The sequence below is a fragment of the Neofelis nebulosa genome, chromosome 9, assembly GCF_028018385.1.
Source record: "Neofelis nebulosa isolate mNeoNeb1 chromosome 9, mNeoNeb1.pri, whole genome shotgun sequence".
NCBI classification, from domain to species: Eukaryota; Metazoa; Chordata; class Mammalia; order Carnivora; family Felidae; genus Neofelis; species Neofelis nebulosa.
Window position 1 is genome coordinate 77,871,743 of NC_080790.1, and position 16,114 is coordinate 77,887,856.

The window sequence follows — 16,114 nt, forward strand, 5'->3', positions numbered from 1 at the left end:
GGCTCTCCTGCCCCCCTTTTCCCTTTCCTTCCCTTGCCCCCTCCAGCGACCGCTGCCCTCCCTTCCTCTGTGGGGCCCAGGGTGGCTGCTGAGCCCGAAGCCACCAGCCGTGCTGCTGCAGCAAACAGGGGAGGGTGAAGACTTCAGATCCTGGGAGGAAAGAACGACAGAGCAGAGAACAATCATGGAGCGCTCTACTCTGCTCCACACATGTAGGCACCCATGTGACCGCCGTTTATCTGGTTTATGTTTCTGCGTCCCACGCGCGCTTGCCTCACTGTCCTGGCGAGGCCCCTTCATCTACCTGTTTGTCCATCTGTCTAGCCCAGGGCTTCTCAGCCCCAGCACTATCGAGATTGGGGCTCAGGCACTTCTTCGCTGTGGGGCCTGTTCTGTGCATTGTAGGGTGTTTTGCAGCATCTTTGGCCAGGAGCCCCTCCCACCCCGTGGCAATCAAAAAGGTCTCCAGACATTGCCAAATGTTCTCTGGTGGAGGTGGAGGTGGAGGCAGGGGTCCGGGGTGGACTGTCCCCAGGTTGGGAACCACCGTCCCTTCCCCCCCCCCCACCCCCTGTTCCTCACTGGTATCGCTCCCTGACCGAAACTTTTCTGGCGTATTCACGGGTATCCAGTTTGTGTTTCTTTTGGCAGCCCTGTTCACTGACTGCTTGCACACTGTGCCCGGTTTTCTCTTGGGGTTACCATCCTCTTCTGACTGTGGCAGAGGGCAGTCCTCGTGCATTCTAGATATTGGCCCCCGGTTGCTTTGGGCTTGTAGGGCCCTCTCCCCTCTGTCAGTCGTCGCCTCACAGGTGAGGACTCACAGGCACAGAGCTCACAACGCTAGTGTGCTACAGCCAGGACACAAGCCCAGGCCTCTCTCCCCAGAGCCCAGGCTCTCGACCACTGGCCTCCAGCGATACCCCTGCCTTCCAAATAGGCCTCTGCAGGAAGGCAGACAAGATCAGGCAGTGAGGCTGCGGGAGGGGAGGGAGGCAGCTCGCTGGATGTCATGCAGCACCACCTGGATGACTTTGATGTGACGCCAAGTGTCCGGGGAGTTGGATTCAGCCTTTGTTCTGGTCTAGGAATGGCCGAGTGATTTTGCTTAAACTCTGATAGGAGCGCCGGGCTCTGGTGAGCGGAGGAGGTGCGGGAAGGGCTCTTTGCTAGCTCTGCCCAGGCGGAGGATGTGCGGGGCTCACAGACTCAGAATGGGCAAATTTCTGGACGTGGGCTTTCTGTCCCAGGCCTCTATGGGCAGCGATGCCCTCTGTGCCCTGGGCGCTGGTGGAAGAGTGCTTCTTACCAGGCCCTGTGGATGATTGATGAGGGGGAACAGAGGGTACAATGGAGGGGCTTTGTTCCCTAAATGCCATTCACATGACTCTCTGACCTCAGGGCTCTTCCCCTTTCTCTTGTCTTTTTCTCTTTCACTGCATTCGGCTCTGCTATGGTTTTCCTTCTCCGTTTTTCTTTTCTCAATACACACAAAGCCCTCGGAGGGCTGGGGTGACCCCCAGGCCTCTTGCCTCTTGCTGAGGTTGGTTTCTAGTTCCTGGGGAGGCCTCCGGGGCCTGGTTGGGAGCAGACAGGCACTTCTGGCTTAGAGCTTCAGCTTCACTTTCTAGGAGCCTTGTCCACACTGGTTCTAAACTCTGACTGTTCAGTCAGAACTACTGGGGTAACTTTCCAAACAGATTGATAACCAGGCCCCAATGTTGATTTTGTTGCTCTGGAGTGTGGCCCAGGGATGGATATGATATAACATCTCAGATGATTGTGATGTGTGGGCAGGAGTGATTATGTGCGGCCCACTGTTTTCCTGAGGGCCAAGGGTCACAGAGAGAACACAGAATGCAATTTAGGAGAACTGGGTCTGGTCAGATAACCCTCGGCTCGCCATGTGTCCCTGGGCAAAGCCCCTTCTCTCTTGGGCAGGAGCACCCCACAAAGAGATGACAGATTTGTGGAATTTTAGACGTGGAAGGGGCCCAGAAAACCAGCCAATCCATCCTTTCGTTCTATGAACACAAGCACTGCGCATGTGTACATGTGTGGGGTGTGGAAGCGGATTGCCCAGGGTCCCACAGGGCCTCGCAGGGTCAGGCATGCAGGCCAGGCTTTGGGCTGTCTCCTCCCACTGACTACACTCTGCTGGGCCCCTCAGGGAGTTCTCTCTAGATTAGACCGTTGGGGAGACTGTGTCTCTGGGAGTGAGTACCGAGGGGTCTCTCTGCCGTTTATTGGGATGGGGGAGACTGACCTTCTAGATCCTGGGAGGCAGGAAGCAATGGCTGGAGCCAGAGGGACTGCTCCCGGCCTCACTTTGCAAGAGAACTTTTTGCAGAGCTGCTGACTTTTTGCAGCTGTTTTACGGGGCCTGTGGACCGAAAGGGGAAGTTTGGCTGCATTTAGAAAGTTGTCCACAAAGAGGAATGGTGGGGGTGGGGGTGAGGAGGGTGGCTGGGTTGCAGAGTGGGGGAGGAAGGTGGGTGATCTGGGAGAGATGCCAGCAGGGGCCCGAGGACAAGGGTTTGATTTGGGTCCACATGTTGTCACTTTGGGAGCTCTTGGGGTTGGGTGGGGTGGGGGTGGGGTGCTGGGGAAAAGCAAAGGGGACAGAAAAAGAAAGAAAAGAAAAGGAGGGGGTGGGGGAGAATGAGTTCCCAGCCAGGGAGCCCAGCTTTTTCTTGGATTGGAAGCAAACACTGAGTGTGCTGGGAGCACGGCCAGTCCTCCCCAAAGGCCCAGCCAGTGGTTTCCTCCAAAGGGGTGCGGGGAGATGGTGAGAGGTGCTGAGACAGAAGGAGAAGCTTTGTCAAGATGACCCAGCCCTACAGTGGGGCATGTTAAAGGAAGAACTGCCCCCTCCCCCAAGGTGGGCAGCTTGAGCTGTTCTGTCCCTAAGGCTAGGGATGCATCTACCCCATCCCTGGACTGACCCGGGGCTCGGGCCCCATGGTAGCGGCAGGAAGAATACTGGAGACATGACTGAAGATGTTCACACCACAGTTTTCTGTTCCTGCTAGCAATCCCACTGCCTCGTACCAAGTGCCCGGGCCCCAGGAACCAGGGAGAAAAATGGAGCTCCTGATGACCACTCTGGTCACACTCTTCCTGCCCCCACCAAGCTCACAGTTCTCCCTCAGTCTCTGGCACCTGCAGGGTGCTACATTCTGCTGCCCCCATGCTGAGCCTTGTCATAGTGTGTACGTGAGGATGGAGTGACGGCGAGGGCGTGGGGCGGACTGCAACTTTGACCCGGAGTTCTCGACAGAAGATCCTGCCCCTGCTGGAAGTGTGCTGAGCAAACCTTCTTGTCCCAAGTGTCCCCCTGCCCCCAACAAGACCATGAGGAGACGATTCAGCGGCAGAGATGATCTGCCCTAACACTGACTGTGTCACACTGGCCACAGAGATGGTGTCACCGCCCTTCTCAGGAACATGGTAGAACCAGCAACCAGAGGGATCTGCTCTGAGGGAGGAGGGGAGGCCCATGCTGGTTCTGCCTTCCTGGTGAGCATCTGAGGCCAGAAGTCCAACCCTCAGAGCCTACTCAGTGTGCCCTTGTCACACGAGGCAACTCAATTCAGCTCAACAGGACTCTGTGTTTAATGAGTGTTCAATGAGTCTTTACTGAGCACCAGACATGTGCCAACCACCGTACTGCGAGCTGGGGATGAGGAAGAGTGCAGACAGACATAGTCCCTGGTGGAGGCTACTTGAGGGCTCGTGTGGGTTCCATGAATGTACCCGTGGGGGGCAGTGGGAGGAGGCAAGGCCCTTACCTCTGTGGTCTCATTGGAGAGAAGAGATAAGATTCATACACACAAATGAACCAGACAGAATTTGAATAAATACATTATTGTCTCTGGTAACCACACGTTGAAGTGGACATGGTCAGGTTCAGGCTGTGTATGTCTGTAGGTGCTCTGGGTGGGTCCTGTGGGGCAGCCCCACTGGGGCTGGGTTACTTTCCAAGCTTTGTGGAAGAAAGGATGGAAGAATCTGATATAGGGGGGAGTCTGACTTGAAAAAAATCATCAGTTCTGACATGAGTGCACTGGACTGGCAAGTCTGTATGGACTCGACCGTCTTTCTTGGTTCCTTCTCCCCATTGGCCAGCCCCTCTCTTTCTCCTTCTTCCATTTCACTCAGAGCTGGAAACCTTCCATGGCCAATGGGAGGACGCCAGGTTTGTTTGAATGCTTACTGTTTACAAAGCTCAGTGCTGACAACACAGGCCTTACCCTTGACGACTTTCAAACCAACTTGGGTCCACAAACTGCTATAACAGAAGATACTGAAAGCTGCTTGTAATGTGCATGAGTAAGAGTAGGGGACAACAGGAGAGTTGCGTCCCACTCCTGGGTATAGGATTTGGAGTATCGATGCTGTGTTGTGGACATGCACGTGTTCACACTTCCGGTTGTTTGTTTTTAATCTCAAACTTCAGAGAAATTATAAGACTATTACAAGTAATGTCTGTAAGCCTTTTCTAAGATTCACCGATTATTTACATCTTGTGGAATCGTTTAAGAACAAGTTAGAGCCAGTTTTGCTCCTTTACCCGTAAATATTTCAGTGTGTATTTCAAGGACATTGTTGTGTTTTGTTTTCAAATTCAAGTTAGTTAACATACAGTGTAGTATTGGCTTTAGGAGTAGAGTCCAGTGATTCCTCACTTACATATAACACGCAGTGCTCATCCCAACAAGTGCCTTCCTTAATGCCCATCCCCCGTTTAGCTCATGTCCCCACCCACCCACCACCCCTCCAGCAACCCTCAGTTTGTCCCCTGTATTGAAGAATTTCTTATGGTTTGCCTCCCTCTCTGTTTTTTTCTTATTTTTTCAAGGACGTTATTTGACATAGTTGGTTTCCTTATAGCCGAACCTTCGTCTCATTTCTAAACACCATCAGATCACTCCAGACCCTAAATAAAGTTTATTTAATGGCAGCCAGCAAGCCTGTTTCACTGCTGGGTGCCGTGCTGTTGGTGTGGCAGTTGGGGGCTGCCTAGGTCACAGGGGAGAAGTCTGCTGGCTTCACGTGGCCATGCCTGAGTTGGCCTGCCACCAGACAGCTGATCTGCCTTGGCTGAACTGCTCTCTTTCCCTTCACTTTGTTCTTGAGTTTTCGGTACATTCTCCCACCCACAGACGTGAATGTTGCATGATACTGGCTTTCTAATGTCCAACATGGCCTGGTGGAAGCGGAGTGAACTTGGTTGGGCACCCTCTCGGGGCCTCGGATGCCAGCCTGGGCTCCTCTGAAAACACAGGAGGCTTCCTTTCCCTTATTCGTGGGAGGAGGCGCTACGGCCTGGCCTGGCTCTGAGGCCTGTGGTCTCGCTCAGGACCGGCAGTGTTAGGCTGAGGGAACATTTTCCAGAGTACCGCTGAGGGACAGAATGTCTCCATGATACGGGCTGGGATGGGCAGGGTTTTGGAAAGGCCCCTGCTTGTTCTGGGAGGTGTTCAGGATGCTGAGGTTTTGGAAATCCATGGTGGCTGTTCATGACTGCTCCCAGCTTTGGGAGGAAGAATGAACGGGTGCCCATTTCTTTGGGTGCAGCAACAAGGCTGAAGCCCAGCACTGCTGACCTGGGACCGGGCCCTCTGCTGGGCCCTCTCCAGGAGGGCACTGGGCTTTGAAGGGGAACACAGCCTAAAGGACTGGACCCTGGAGTCATGAGATGCTGTTCACATCCAGTGAGCCTTGGCTGGAGCTCCACCGGCTCTGGCCTGGACACAAAGCAATGTGATCTCTGGACCTGCACTCAAGCGTGCCTCTGCTGGAGCGGCTTGGAGAAACCCCAGTGAACCCATGAAACAGAACATGCTAGAGGCATTTCACTAGGCAGATCAGTCCCACGCAAGGAGGGGCCAGGGAAAGGAGAGAACAGAGCGGGCCTGCACGGTCAAGAAATGCTCTGGCAAAGAGGCGAAGCCCCCCCTTCCAGCTGCCTCTCCCTTCTGTTGTGCTTTTGCACCCCACCAGCACAGCCAGTCCCAGCTCTGTTCTGTTGCTGGGGGCAGCTCAGTTTACCTCCTGGGGCCTGCTTCCTCCTCCGTGAAACAGGAAGCAGGGCACCTGCACCACCTTCCGCCCGGGGTAGGGCTGAGAGGTGACCCCGATGCGGGTAAGCTTCGGAGGTGCTTGGAGACTTGGGAAAATCAGCCCCAGCCCAGACTTTGAGAGTCTGATTCTACACAGGGATTGTTTTGAATGAGCTTCCCTGGTGGTCCTTGGAGCAGAAGCCAGGTGACTGCAAGGTCTTCACATGCCCAGTCCCTGACTTAACCCCAGGTTCCACAGACCCAGACCCAGGCCTTTATTCCTTGACTCGTTCTGCCTGCTGTCCCGGAAGGCCCGGTACAGGTGGGGGCGCCCTGGCTTCCCACCCGTGGGCTGTCCATGCGCCCCTCCCACCCTGGAGAGGTGCCATGGTCAGGGTGGCCTGAATGCACCCCTTCTCCTTCCTAAGAACGAGCCTCAATGCACCCATTACCATTTCCATGGCGCTCTCCTCCAGGGCCCCATGGAAATCTCGAGGCTTTCTGAGGACTTGTGCAGACTTCAGAAAAGACCCCGGGCCCCCTGCCCACCCCGGGCTCGCTGGCCGGCTCTAATCCGGCTCGGGGCGCTGAGACAGAGCTCCCTCTCTCCTCCCGGCCTGGCCGCTCACTCTCCCACAGAGCTGACGTTTCTCTGCGGCCCAGCTGGCTGCAGTTTTTAGAAATAACAATATCCCCGGGGGGAGGAGCGGCGGGGTGAATGGGCGCCTTTGTCCGGGGCCCTGTGAAGCCCGATTAATTATGCGCTGTGGAGCGCGGGGAGCGCGGAGGCCGGGCCCCCGGCGGCTGAAAGGCCCGGGCTTGGGAGCGCGGCCCCGGCTCCGCGCCGCCGCACAAAGGGCCGAGAATTAGAAAACCGCCAATTACCCCGCATTTTGTATTTGCCCTTGTCTCGCTGACACTGTGGACAGCCCTCCCCGGGCGTCTGCACTTTGAGGGTTTTCAAGCCCTTTCTTGGTTACCAGGGGCGACTGGGCAGAGAGGGCTGGGGGTTTGGAGAGAGCGGGAGACTTGGGGTGGGATAGTGGGCGGCTAGGGGAACTTGAGGGGAAGACGCCCCTGGGGACATGGGTCTCAAGTCTAATGTTCACGCCAAAGGTGGAAGCTGTGAATGCCGATTCCTGGGCTCCGCTCGGGAGGACTCCCTGACTCTGTTGGTCTGTGGTGCCCAGGCTGCATTGTCACAGGCCGTCTAGATGATTTTATTTTATTTCATTTTATTTTGTTTTGTGTTATTTTATTATTTATTTTTTAAATTAAAGTATAACAGTGAAAGGCACAGGTATTACATGCGCAGTTTCATGCATTTTGACAAATGTATACATCTGTGTAACCTACATCCCATGAAGATATAGAGCCTGCAATCATTCGAGAAAGTTCCATGGATCCTCTTTCCGGTCTCCCCACACACCCAAAGCAACAACTGCTCTGACTTCTATCATCATTTTTTAAAAAATGTTTATTTTTGAGAGAGAGAGAGAAAGACAGAGTACAAGCAGGGGAAGGGCAGAGAGAGAGGGAGACACAGAATCTGAAGCAAGCTCCAGGCTCTGAACTGTCAGCACAGAGCCCAATGCAGGGCTTGAACCCACGAACTGCAAGATCATGACCTGAGCCGAAGTCAGAAGCTTAACCGACTGAGCCACCCAGGCGCCCCTTCTATCATCATTTTATGAGACTTTGTGATAAGTCGAGTCATATGATATGGTATTGACTCTTGTTTCTGACTTCTCTCACTCAGCATAAATGTTTCTGAGGTCCACCCATGTTGTGTGTATCAGTAGTCTGTTTCTTTTCATTTATCTGTTTACCTGTTGATGGACACCTGGACTCCTTCCAATTTGGGGTTGTTATAAATAAGGCTGCTATGATCATTTTGTACAAGTCAAGTGTCTTTTGTGGACATATGTTTTATGTCTTTGGGGTAAATATCTAGGAGTGGAATTGCTGGGTCATAGGGAAGGTGTTTAGCTTTAGTGGATACTAACCAAACTGTTTTTTAAGGTGGGCATACAATTTTGCATCCCCACCAACAAAGTATAAGAGTTCCAGCTGCTCTGTATCCTTGTCAGCACTTGATATTGCCTTATCTTTTTCATTTTAGCCATTCTAGTGAGCGTGAGGTGGTATCTCATTGTAGTTTTCAAGCCAGGTGAATTTAATTGCTGATCTCCAATGACCATGGTTGGGGAAAACTCCTGTCTAGTGCAATTCTTGGACTTGCCTCCAAGTTCCAGTGGGGTAAATATGATTTCTTCAAGACCCCTTGCTCATTGGGCAGAGACCAGATGATTATGCAAGACTCTCTCCTTGATATGATGCTGTCTCATTGGCTTATGCCTAGTGGGCCTGCCTGTGTGTGCCTGTGTGTGTGTGTGTGTGTGTGTGCTTGAGAGAGAGAGAGAGAGAGAGAGAGAGAGAGAGAGAGAGAAGTGTGGGTCTTGTTCTGCCCAGGACTATTCAGAATGAATCAGGAAGGGCATTTCTGAAGAGTCTCTGCCTGCTACCCAAGCAGCAGCGTCCATGAGACTCTATAGCCAAGAGATGGGCTCAGTCAGGTAGGCGTGGACACATACACACACAGGGACAAGGATAGGGGTTGGTGTCTGGCTATCCTTGACACTTATTCCAAGGGTGCAGACCAACTCTGAGAGTCCCTTTGCTTCAGCCACCCACAGAAAGCCTTAGATATTTTCTGATCAAGCACAGAGGAGGTTCTGGGTTCCGTCTGGGAATGAGGGGGGCAGGAGTCCTAGGCTTCCAAAGCCCTCCTTTGCCTATAAACATTCTCCTAAGTGTGGTTTTGAAGACCCTCCAGAACCTGACCTGACCTATCCTGGTAGCCTTGTATCTGGCTGCCTCCATTTGACATATTGTACCTGAGCAGTATTGGATGCCTATCCATCCATTGTTGTCCCTCCACCTTATCAATACATACCACGGTGATTGTGTTCTCCAAAGATGGCTGCACCAAATTATATACCCCCTCCCACATGCTCTTCTGGCAATGTGACTGACATTCTTCCTACTGAGCTGTGGGGTCTGTTTTCTCTCATTGAATCTGGGCTGGGGGGTTGTGACTGCCCTGGCCAATAGAGTACGGCAGAAGTGATGATTTGGGATGCCAAGTCATATACCTTCCACCTGGCCCTCTCTCTTTTGGGGGATGCTCACCTTAGGAACCCAGCCGCTTTGCTATACGAAGCCCAAACTAGCCCGCCTGGAGAGACCAACAGAAAAACCATGTGGAGAGGAACTGAGGACCCAACCTACATCAGCACCAACCACCAGCTCTGTGAGTGAATGAGCCCTCAATGATTCCAAAGTCCAGCCATGGATGCTCCCAGCCGAGGCCCCAGACAACACAGAGCAGACACAAGCCCTTCCTGCTGTGCCCTGTCCAGATCCCTGACCCAGAGAATCTGCAAACGTAATAAGTGGTTGTTTGATGTGCAGCCATAATAACTGGAATGCACGCAATACTGGTATTTCTTGTATCCTCTCAGTCTTACTTCATAATCCCCTTGCCCTGCTCCCAATTCTAAATTTACCTCTTCTCTTCCAGGGGCAGCTTGGATGTCACCTCCTCTGGGAGCCCCTGGCCTCCCTCTGCGCTGAGCTGCAATTTCCTCTTTGGCACCCCAAGTAGCTGCCTGTCTTTGCATTCCCCATGGTGTCTCATGACTTAATGTTTGGTTATTTGCATCCCCCATTAAAGGGCTCCTGGAGAGCTGGAACAGCGTATGTTCCCTCTCTGGACTTCTAAGAGCCTGGCACATAAGTGTTTGTTGAAAGATGGTATGTCCCTAAAACAGAGGGAGTGGGGCCTGAATTAAGGAAATCACTGGTCAGCTTCCCACTCCCTGCCCTCATTTCTTCAGGGTCAGGCCTTGAGCAAGAGAGGCAAAATGGACAAGAGATGGTCCTTTCCTTCAAGAGGATTTCACATGAATTGGGGAGGTAGTAACAGAAAGACTAGAATTAACTAGTGTCTGATTAAATGAGATTCACAGTCCCCAGAATGGGGAGAAAACTGCATGGAATGGGGTGGTCAGGGCAGGCTTCCTGGGGGAGGCAAGGACTTGGACATAAAAGCAGAGCTCTGAAACAAGTCCTTTGATAGAATTCCCAGCTTGCTTTCCTCCACCTCCACTTGCTGGGGCTCCATCTGAAATGCGGTGGGTGTGCACACGTGTATGGCTATGGAGGGGCATTGACACATCTCTCTCTTGGGATAGTGTCTAGGGGACGAGCCTGAGCCTAACCACCTCCTGAGTTTCCTCCTCCCTCCTCCACCTCACCGGAGGAAGGGGATAGGTTAAATTGGGTGGGTGTACAGGCAACTAGATGTATACCCGGCAATATGGGTGGAACTTAAAAACGTAGTGCTGGGGCACCTGGGTGGCTCAGTTGGTTAAGGGTCGGACTTCAGCTCAGGTCATGATCTCACGGTTCATGAGTTCGAGCCCCTCGCTGGGTTATGTGCTGACAGCGTGGAGTCTGCTTGGGATTCTTTCTCTCTCTGCCCCTCCCTAACTTGCACGTGTGCGTGTGCATGCATATGCACACACTCTCTCTCTCCGAGTAAGTAAGTAAGTAAGTAAATAAATAAACAAACTTAAAAAAAAAAAACCATAGTGCTGACTGAGAGGGCAAGAAACAGAATGAAATCTACAGCAGCATGTCATATATATAAACTAAAAATACACAGTACATGCTGGTGGTGGCTGTGTCACTTTCTGGTAGAGGCATGGAGCTGGTGGCTACGGCCTCTGGGCTGGGATGATCTTGGAGGTGAGGGAGCCAAACTGGATCCACGGCCAGGACGGTGGACTGGCTACTGTAGTTGTAGGGTTTGCAGGCTGTTCTGTTTCTCAAGCCACAGAGCATGTGGAGCCCCAAGTAAAACACATTTTTCAAAATATATCAAGATCTGCCTTCAGTGGTGGCTATCACAGATTCGGGGTTTGAACCCCAAATCACCAAATGGAGAAGCAGCATTAATACTAAGCATTAGCCCTACTGCCGATAAGGGGGAAATGAGATGCTTGTTGACAAATGATGCTGGTGAATCACCCAGACAGGGGAGAATCTCTTTAGATAGCAGCCAAAATCAATAAAGCTAAAGATTTACTAGAAGGCCAAGCTAAAAAATGAAGAAAATGTATGATGAATTTTAAGTTCTCATTCATTTATTTATATGAGTACCAGCCTTTTACTAAAGTGCCTCAAAGCAAAAACAAAAACAAAACAAAAAAACAAAAACAAAAAAAACCCCACCCTAAACTAAAAATACATGTACACAGAACGGCAACGTATGCTTTAGAGGGCTACGTACAAACACATTAATGTGGTTGCCTTTGTGGGTGCGGGGCACAGGGGTAGTGAACAAGGATCAAAGGGATAAAATGGAAGGAGAGGGTCTTTGTGCAGAAGGAGCAGACATGAGAGCATGCCATTGAGAGAGTGATTGGCTCAACTCGTGCACCTGAGGTCCAGGCAAAGAAAAGTCAAAGCCAGAGTCACTTGTGGAAATCACTCCCAACCTGAGGCCAGCGCTCACATCTGCGTGGGCAGGAGGGAGTAGGAATGTGGGCAAGGACTTAGCCATAGCTGTAACATTTTATTTCTTTAAAAAAGATAAGGAAATCTGAAGCAAAATGGCAAACCATTAACATCTGTTGAATCTGGGGAGTGGGCCATGTGTTTCTGTTTTATTATTATTATTTTAAGTAAATTCTATGCCCAAGGTGGGGCTTGAACTCACGACCCTGAGAACAAGAGGCACATGCTGTACGTAGTGAGCCAGCCAGGTGCCATCCTGTGCAATTATTTATTTATTTACTTACTTATTTTCATTTTATTCTTTTTCAATGTGTAATAATTTTAAAAAATGTTAAGAGGTTGTTGATGAAGACTGCAAGATGATTTTGCGACTATTGCATAGGCTGGTGTCTGAATAGTTTTGCAAAGCTGAATAGGTGCTCTGGTCTGTCAGTGACCCAAGTCCCAATAAGGACATGAGGAATTGACTTTAGAAGCTAAAAGCACTCGTAAACAAGGTCTGTAGCAAATGGAGACTGTCATTGCCTGCTACATACGGAGTAAACAGCCACAGGAGTATTTTTTCTGAATGGTTGGATCAGTCAGCTATTGACCGTGTAGGGATGGCCAATCCTAGCTAGACATTGTACAGAACTGCCATGGGCAACTTTTGGAGGGCTGCACAGCCCAAAGTTAAGGCCTGGGCTCTGGGAACCCCCTAATATGGTGAGGAGCCCAGCAACGGAATCTATGGTACAGACTATACAGGATGACTCTTCCCACACCTGGCCACAGCTGATGGGTACAAAGAGAATAGCTGAATCCAGCTGGGTCAATCAGATTCTTTCTGTCAAATTCTGGGATTTTGAACCGAGAGGTGGAGACTGGCAGCTGTGGGGATGGCACTGTTTTGATGGAAGTGTTCTATGGAGGAGGTTCATTCACTCTAGATGCTTAGGTCCTTGGAACTGTCCTGCTTCTGGTCTTTCCTGAGGCTTAAGTTGTTCAAACTCTGCGTCTTAGTTGAGTTTGAAAAAGGTGCCCCTCCGGGGCGCCTTGGTGGCTCAGTCAGTTGAGCGTCCAACTTCGGCTCAGGTCACGATCTCCCGGTTCGTGGGTTCGAGCCCCACATCAGGCTTGCTGCTGTCAGTGCACAATCTGCTTCAGATCCTCTGTCCCCCCTCTCTTCCCCTCTCCCACTTGCACTCTTTCAAAAGTAAATGAAACATTAAAAAAAAAAAAAAAAAAAAAAGGAGGAGGCACCTGGGTAGCTCAGTTGGTTAAGTGTCTGACTTTGGCTCGAGTCAGGATCTCACAGTTTGTGTTTTCGAAGCCTGCGTCGGTCTCTGTACTGACAGCTCAGAGCCTGGGGCCCGCTTCAGATTCCGTGCATCCCTCTCTCTCTGCCCCTCCCCAGCTCGCACTCTGTCTCTCTCTCTCTCTCTCTCTCTCTCTCAAAAATAAACAAACACTAAAAAGAGAGAGAGAGAAAAAAGAAAAAGGTGCCCCTCTGGACAAATTAGAAAAAGCTGTTCTTTCCTCCAGGCAGATATAGTTCCTCACCAGGGTGAAAGGTTTGGCCAGTGGAATGTGGGGCTGGATTTCAGGCCCCATTCCACTCATTTCCTTGGCCAGGCCCCTTGGTGCAGTGCACAGACTACATAACCATTCATGGCGGTCCTATCTGCCCACGCTTTGTATCCTGGCTGATTTGTCCTCCACACAAAGGTGTCATCCAGAAAATGAAGCATTACATCAGACAAGATTTATATTGGAAATGTTGGTCTATCATGCAAGCTCTTTTTAGAACTTTAAGTGCTCGTGACCAACAATGTAATTTTAAATCTTTGTGTGTTGAAAGCCATAGAAAGTTAAGCCTTAAAGAAAATTTAGAAAAACCCCATGGCCTGGTAAAGTCAACAGAAGCCTCGTCTTCTTTGATGAGTAATCTGCAGGCTTTCCACCAAAAAGCCTGGCAGACATTCTTGAAATGTCCAGGGACACTCCTCCTGCCCCCATGGGAACACATCTAGCAAGATCAAGTGCACAGGAGTGAGTGGACAAAGAGGTGTCCTGGGCCACGGTGAGAGTGACACGGAAACCACACCAAGACACCGGTGGCCACAGGGAAGTAAAGGATCTCAGGGAGGAGAAAATGCCTTGAGAAGAGGCTGCTTCAGCTCTTCTGGTTTGTTCATTCATGTTACATCTGGCAGCCTCTGCATCTAATATGGGAGCAAGCTGAGTACAGAGAAGCAAGTCAGGAGGTTTCCCAGGACAGAGGACCTCCGCCCGGAGCCTGTGCCATCAGCCACTGTGTCTACAAGTATAGCAGGCAGTGTAGACTAGCAGTTTAGGATGGGAGTCTGGAATCGGAATGCCTGGGTTCAAACCTCCACTCTGTCACTTTCCAGCTGTGAGACCTTAGACATATTACTCAACCTCTAGTGATGGTTTCAAAACATGCCCACAATCCTCTGATTCTCCTCCCATCGCTCCTGTCACTGGAGTCTACATCCCTGCCCCTTGAACCTGGGTAGAGATTTGGGAGTGGCTAGATGAACAGACTGCAGCAAAAATGTAATTTCCAGGGCTAGGTTAGAAAAGAGCATGAAGCTTTTGATGGCTCCTTTTGGGACACTCACATGGGGAGCCTTCAGTGACAAGAAAAGAAATTCAGCCACCCTGAAGCTGCTTGGGGAAGTTCATTCACAGAGAGAGATGCCTGAGGAGCCCCCATCACCAAGTGACTGAGAATTCATGGAGAGGTCCCGAGAGAGAACCGCCTGGCTTATTTTCAGCCAACCCCCAAACTTGTGAGCAAAATAAATGCCTGTTATTACTTTGAGGTCATTGAGGATGGTTTGTTATAATGCAATAGACAGCTGACCCAGGCTTTTTGTTACCTGAAAATGGACAGCTGCCATAAGAAAACCTAACTCTGTGGCTTAGGACTGGGAGGTGGACAGAAATTGTAAGGGTTTTGAGGATATTGGAAGGGGAAGCCTGATGGCCCCAAGAAGGCTGCAGGTCAGGCCTGAAAGAAACATGAGGAAGATGTTGTTGGAAGCAGGAGCAAAGGGGACCCTTATCATGCAGTGGGAGGAAATTAAGCAACATTGTCCTTTGAAGTGATGTGGACGACAGAGAATGTACCTAGTGACCCAATGGTTTGGGCTAAGGAGACTTTGAAGCAGAATGTTGAAAATGCCAATTGGATTATTTTAGTTACATATGATATAGAGAAAGATGAGTTTAAAAGGAAAGTTTAATTTTCAAGCAATCTTGTAGAGAAAATATTTAAAAGCCAGGGATTTGCTGGGTTTGAAAGTAAATTTTATTTCTCTTTCTCAGCCTCCTCTAGATATCAAAAGATTCTCAAAGTCTGAAAGGGCCTCAGGACAAAGATAAAATCCAGGGTGGGACTGTAAGAACCTTTTGTTAAAACCTCAGAAAGAGCAAATGCTTCATAAAATCTTTCAGATAAAGGCCCCCTGAGTATTCGAGAGCATGCCTCACAGATTATTAAATAAGAAGGCTTCTAAGAATCTTAGAGGATTGTGCCTCAACAGTCTCACCAGAAGCTCAAGGTAGAGAAGAGCTGATCTTGAGGAGGTTTGTAGTATAGCTTTTGGCTAATGGAGTGATGCTTAATAGGATCCGTAGGAAACCTACAAAGTCTTAAATAGAATTGTATTGTCAGATGCACCATCATCTCAGATGGAAAGCTACAGAATAGAACAAAATGAAAAAAGGCTGCACAATTTTTTCAGACTTTGGGCCCCCAAGAAGGAAGCAAGCTGAGAAAGCTACTCAGTTGTAAACAGCAGCCATTTTTTAGTGAAGGAAGGGTGATTCAGAAGGTGGAACCCAGAGCCCAGAGGACAGAGACAAGAGTCATTGGGAAACATTCCCAGGTAGAAGGACTGAGGCCTAATCAAGAAACTGGCAATCTGTGCCTGTCTGGAATTCACAATGTCTATGGACCAGGGACTGCTCGGTGCTTCCCCCATGACTTTTGAATGGGAATGTTTACAGTGATTATCCTAGGCCTGTCCCATCATTGTGTGTTGGGGTTGCATGGAGCAGATAACTTTTTCTTAGTTCACAGTCATTAGTGCTCAAGCAGCTGTGCCTGAGATATTGCCTCTGAGGAACCTCTTCCATGATGGGTTTAGATGATGAGATCCCAGTCCTCTAAGCTGAAACCTGATGCCATAATAGATGAGACCTTTGGGCACTGTTGGAAGGGAGTATGTGTAGTTTGCATGTGAGAGGGATGAAAATAGTTTATGTCCAGAGGATAGACTGTGCTGGGTTTTTTTTTTTTTTTTTTTTTTTTTTAACGTTTTTTATTTTTGAGACAGAGAGAGACAAAGCATGAATGGGGGAGGGTCAGAGAGAGGGAGACACAGAATCTGAAACAGGCTCCAGGCTCTGAGCTGTCAGCACAGAGCCCGACGTGGGGCTCGAACTCACGGACCGCG

The 16,114-nt window shown here is 50.3% G+C and overlaps 1 pseudogene; it reads left to right on the top strand.

Moving 5' to 3' along the window:
* Positions 1 to 1,563: 1,563 nt before the first annotated feature.
* On the top strand, positions 1,564 to 13,075 carry LOC131485185 (mitochondrial import inner membrane translocase subunit TIM14-like; annotated as a pseudogene).
* Positions 13,076 to 16,114: the final 3,039 nt, after the last annotated feature.